Raw genomic sequence first — 6,210 nt, forward strand, 5'->3', positions numbered from 1 at the left:
TTAGAATGATAACCTACTGTAATAACAAAGGTTTCTTGATCTTAGATGATTACTTGGAATGGATTAGAAAGCTTGGAAGTAAACTTGCAAACTTGAAAGTGTTCTTGAAGTTTTCTTGAGTAGTTGTTTTGTATGTTGATCTAGGTTAACTAGATTGAGCTAGATTGAGCTAGATTATGAAGATAATGATGAAGAACACTTAGAACAATATGAGAGAACTTGAGAAAGAGTAGTTTGATGCATGAAAGTTGGAATCAAAATGTGCTTGTGGTGTGTGAAGGTTCACGTGAATGAGGGATCACCATATAGGCTCCATTAGTTTGTTGTTTTGTTAGATATTTCATGCTAGTTTCCAAATGATGGTTCCCACATGTTTAGGTGACTCATTAAGGCTGCTAAGAGCTAATAATTGGATATGGAAAAAATATGGATTTGATTTGGGTTTTATAATGGATTTGATTTGAGTTTTTGCTTTCATTTTCCAAGTTTTGATTTTATTTAGATTAAAGATTAGAGATGTTGATCTTGTTTTCGATCTTAAAGATGAGAGAGGAAGAACATGATAGCAAAGAAAAAGTCAAAAGTACCTGGTTTTGTACAAGGTGGTTGGGTTTTGTGAATAGAACGGTAAAAGTACAAAAATATCCTCATATGTATCGTGAATGGACAAAAATACCCTCATGTGCATGGCACATGAGGTAATCTAACAGCAGTTTACTAACGGATGTTACAAAATTGGACTATCCGTGGAATAAGTCCAAACTAAAGGACTATTTAGTTGAAAAAATAAAGTTTGGACTATCCGTGTGTTTTTGAGCAAACCACAGGGACTATCCGTGTAATTTTGTCACAAAAGATACATACAAAGCAGATATAACAAATGCAGGATGTAGAAACATCTATACGAGAAATTTGTTAGATGAGTGATTCGGTATCCAAAATCGATACTGAGAAATGTATAAAATGAGTGATTTGGTATCCAACCATGTAGTAACAAAGTGCATTACAAAAAAGCTCATTGTAGCACAAACAAGTGAATAAGACAACTGTTTCAATAGTAGTAGACTACTATAAGCAAAAGTTACAGTTTCAACAAAATCTGCCCATAACAGAAGCTTTTTGTCATCATTCTTGTTGTGCCCCTGCTGCTACAGGGGATATTTTCTGCTGATTAGCCTGTTCACCGCTTGCACCTGGTGCAGCCATCGTAGACGGATGAGCCTGTGACGGGTATTGTTGGTACTCCTGTGGTGGTGGCAGCGGCGGCCCATAAGCATATGGTGGTGGATGTGGTGGTGGTGGTGGTTGATAATACTAGTATTGGCCACCACTACCACCACCTTGAGGTGGCGGTACCGGTGGTGGCGGTTAACCACCATATTGCCGCTGATCAGTGCCGACACTTCTAGTCTCACCTGACCCACTCCCATCTTGGGAATGGATCACCGCCCCCATTCTAGAAGGATCCATCGAGGGATAAAAAGCCCTACCATGCTGAGGTGGCGGTGGTGGAATATTAAAATAATGCATCTGTGGCGCCATTTGGTCTGGACCAGCAGGCGGCTGAAACTGGTTTTGCTGCTGTGATATGACAGCACGAGGTAACAAACCACCATGTGTAACCGCTTGTTGTCTAGCATCATCAGAAACTCCTTCACTATCGGTTTTTGGTACTTGTGGTCGGCCCCACATTAGTTTTAACCTAAGACCTTTGATGACCAGTTTGTTTGAGAGTTCACTAGCCGCTTTTTCTGCACCTTCACGAGCCTAGGTGATAATCCTTATATTCGAATGGTAATTTTCTAAAACTTGTTCTATACAGTTACATAATTTTCATCTTTCTCGGTTGAATGGATCACAACTATCGTGATGCTTGTTGATATTACCTTCCAGTCATGTTTACTTGACAGATTGTAGTGTTTTTGTTTGTTGAAGTTTGAAATTCTTTTTTAGCTTGATGAGATTAATTTGTTTTCAATTCATGCTATTGATCAATTACTTATAAACGTGCAGACAAAAGCAAATTATGATAAGGAATGCAAGATCTGCACTGGGCCCTTCACGGTCTTCAGGTGGAGACCTGGTCGGGATGCGAGATACAAAAAAAGCGAGATCTGTCAAACTTGTAGCAAGCTAAAAAACGTATGTCAAGTATGTCTTCTTGATCTTGAATATGGTTTGCCTGTTCAGGTTCGGGATACTGCACTCAGTATAAACTCGCATGATTCCATTCCAAAGAGTGATGTCAACAGGGAATACTTTGCAGAGGAGCATGATCGTAGGGTATGTAAATGGGTTGAAATTAGCACCACTTGTTTAAGGTGATATTAAATACAGGTGTTGATTTATTGTTTAATTGTTGTTTCGTTTCTGTCACAGGCGAGAGCAGGTCTAGATTATGAGTCATCATATGGAAAAGAAAGACCAAATGATACGATTTTGAAACTGCAAAGGACAACACCATATTACAAGAGAAACTGAGCACATATTTGTAGTTTCTTCATCAGAGGTGAATGTACAAGAGGTGCTGAATGCCCTTACAGGCATGAGATGCCTGAAACAGGCGAGTTATCTCAGCAGAATATCAAAGACCGTTACTATGGGTACGTCGTACGTGTACTGAAATTAAATTTTATTATCATTAAGCCTGGCAAACGGGTCGGGTTGGATCGAGACCCAAATGGATTTGGGTCAAAACGGGTCATGGGTCGAATTGGTTGGCTCCAAACGGATTAGGTCGGGTCGAGACCCATTCTTTCTTATAACTTTTTTTTATAAAAAAAATATTTTTTGAAATTTTTTTAAAATTATACGTTTTTTCATTTTTTTTGTTACTTATAATAAAAATTTAAAAAATATTTTTTTGTTTTTATTAATTTTTTAACTTTTTATTTTTATAATGTTTTATTTTTTTTTTATTTTTTTTTCATATTGAAATGGGTTTCAACGGGTCTAATACCTACCTTATAGTCAGTTGGTGTGGGCGATGTAGAGAGAGAGATTTAAGAGAAAGATAGGATTTCTTAGGAATCAATTAAGAAGAAGAAGGGATTTAGGAAACCGTATATGCACATGTTGGAGATATCCGAAACCTAAGTGTAAACTGCAAAAAGAGGGAGGATCTGAAAACAGGTACTCCGTATATAAATAGGGTAATAGGGTGGTCAATAACGGTTCATATTTGTTAGGTTGATGTCATACGGGTGGGTGGGTCGTTTTTTTTTTTTTCATATATATATATATATATATATATATATATATATATATATATATATATATATATATATATAGGGGCATGATCAATGGGGAAGTAACCAATCGGGGGAAAGCGGGGGAAGCAAAAAAAAAAATCCGTTTTTTGAAAAAACTTTGTTCACGAACATTATAGATTGGATGAAAATAAGAACATTTAGAAAAGACACTTCGTGATGAATGTTATTATTTTGGCGGGAAAACGATCGACAAAAATAACATTCAAGATAATATTGTTCGTGAAGAATGTTAACGTTTTTTTTCCATGTTTTGTGAAGTAAAATTTAGCCCGATTTAGAGTTTAGGGTTTAGGGTTTGTTGTTTTGGGTTTATTCCATAAACCCAAAACACCAAACCCTAAACCCTAAACTCTAAACCGTTCGTGTTAAAAACTCAATCTAAACCCTAAATCTAAACCCTAAACCCTAAATTTTTAAACCCTAATATCTAAACCCATAGCCTGGATGGCCACCGACACTTCCAGTGAAGGGAGCCACCCGGGTTCGATTCTTGGCACTGCCATCTCGTTCAAAAAGGGAGCTCACCTGAGGTTGCTTTTCCTGGTAACCGTGAGGGTCGGCTTGCGGTTTACCCGGTGGTTTACTCGCTGCGTTGGGGCCAATGTGCCTGCTTCGTAGTTGGGGTTCCACCGTTACCAAAAAAAAAAACAAAACAAAAAAAAAAACCTATAAACCCTAATATCTAAACCCTAATATCTAAACCCTAATGTCTAAAACCTCAACATACGTTCGAAAAACACGATAATTGTTATATATTAGTTCTTCGAGCGTTTTCCCGCCAAAATAATAAGATTCATCACGAAGTGTCTTTTCTAAATGTTCTTATTTTCATCCATTCTATAATGTTCGTGAACAAAGTTTTTTCAAAAAACGAAAAAAAAAAAAATTCCTTCCCCCCGCTTCCCCCCGATTGGTTACTTCCCTCTTGATCCTACTATATATATATATATATATATATATATATATATATATATATATATATATATATATATATATATATATATATATATATATTGCTAAAATGATGATGTCATAAAAAGGCTATTTCCCTTTACAAAAGAAAATCAAAAAGAAAAAGAAAAAAATCTAAGCAATGTTGATGATGTCATTAACACTAATTAATTAAATTTTAAAAAATAAAAAAAAAACGCACAAAGCGTATACATAAATAATAATGTGACAGGTTCCTCATAAACCCTAATGTATCCCCAAAGAATATCACGTTCCTCATAAACCTTATTTTCTTAAACCTCTATAAACCCTAATTTATTTGTCTGATTTAGCTTATATATCAATTGTTTGATCATTTTTTTTCTCTGATTAGTTAATTCAGTATTCGTTCGAAGATTGAAGATTCAAATAGAAGGTGCTGATGAAGGGCTATATATACAGGTTTATTATTATTATCTTTCTTTATAATAATTGCTTTTGATTTTTTCTTTTTGTTAAATTTTTATTGATAGATCGATTTTGTGACGGATGAATTTGGTTATATTCTTTTCTTAGGGTTTTTAATTTTAATTTATGAAGTTTTTTTATGAAGATTTAGAAAAGATTTCAAGTGGATTATCAAATTAAAACATGAATGCTCTGGCTTTTGACAGGTTTGCTCTGGCTGTTCATGTATAACTTATGTTCTATGACATTATCTTTTGAACAAAGCTTTTTTGAAAGGGATCTGTAAATTACTTATATGGAAGGGATATTTTTTGATCCAAAGCTGTAGTTTTGATATAAATATTATAATAAGTAGATATGCATCTACTGTATTTGTGATACCATATGCATCTCAACTTTGATTCAATTATTATATTTCTTATTTCTTATAATTGTTAAACTGAATTCATTGACTTACACCATATGTTTGATGAAATGTTTGAGAGAAATCTGGCTATTGGCATGTGTAAAGTAATTTTGTTATGTTGACAGAAGGCATGATCATATTGATGATTTCAGAAGGACTGAAAGGATTTCTTTCGGGAATGAAAGCTTCTGTTGTTGGTATGTCCATTACTTGCTCATGTGTTAAATATATATGATATATGATTGATGATTGATTTCTAACATTCTTTAACTAAGTTCTGTTACTTTTTGTGTGAAAATTAATTATATTATACACATTTAGGTCGATCATAATCAGTATTTTGAATCGATTTTGCTCATACATTGGTAAATCTCATTGTGGGCTCACTTTTATGTGGAATATAATACATTGATGCAAGCTGGTAGGTCATTATTTTGAATGATTACAACAAAAGTGTATCTTATTGTTAAAATTTGTCCTTTTTAAGTTTTGAGAAGCCATCTGCAATTCAGTGAAAAGGAGTTGTTACCATCACCAAAGGTCTTGATGTTATGTTACTAACCTCCATTGGGAACCATAATTAATGTAAAAAGGTATGTTTGCTACTTTGAAATATCAATTATGACTATGAATTTTGTAGATTTATATGCTAAAGGTGCATTTGAGGGTGGTGCCCCTTAAAATTTGAGTATTTGCACTTACTGTAATATTTATAATATTTAGGAATAAAAGGAACTATATGCTACTTGGTTTATTTGATATATTAGTTAACATAATATGTTTTGATATGTGGCAGTTGAGATGTCTTAATTTTAGTCTACCTAATATCTCTTATTCATATAAAGATGTAGTCTATGTAAAGACTGTTAAGAAAGTGAAATAAACCAGTTTGAAGAAGAAAGTGACATTATGGTCTGTTGTTGGATCTTTTAGACTTAAAATTATAATATTGTCATTGAAAGCATGATGAGTTAACTAATGTCATTTTTATGGTACTTATGTTTGAATTTTTTGTTTTCAGATCGGGATAGAAGCCATCGGATTTAAGATTATACAAGTCCCCTAATTGCCTTTCTTGGGATTATATAATCGTTTGGTGGATTTCACTCAAGTTTGATTGGTCCTAACAATAGA

The 6,210-nt window shown here is 34.0% G+C and overlaps 1 pseudogene; it reads left to right on the forward strand.

Moving 5' to 3' along the window:
* Positions 1–1,869: 1,869 nt before the first annotated feature.
* Positions 1,870–2,746, forward strand: LOC139887846 (zinc finger CCCH domain-containing protein 4-like; annotated as a pseudogene).
* Positions 2,747–6,210: the final 3,464 nt, after the last annotated feature.

Source organism: Rutidosis leptorrhynchoides, chromosome 2, assembly GCF_046630445.1.
Source record: "Rutidosis leptorrhynchoides isolate AG116_Rl617_1_P2 chromosome 2, CSIRO_AGI_Rlap_v1, whole genome shotgun sequence".
NCBI classification, from domain to species: Eukaryota; Viridiplantae; Streptophyta; class Magnoliopsida; order Asterales; family Asteraceae; genus Rutidosis; species Rutidosis leptorrhynchoides.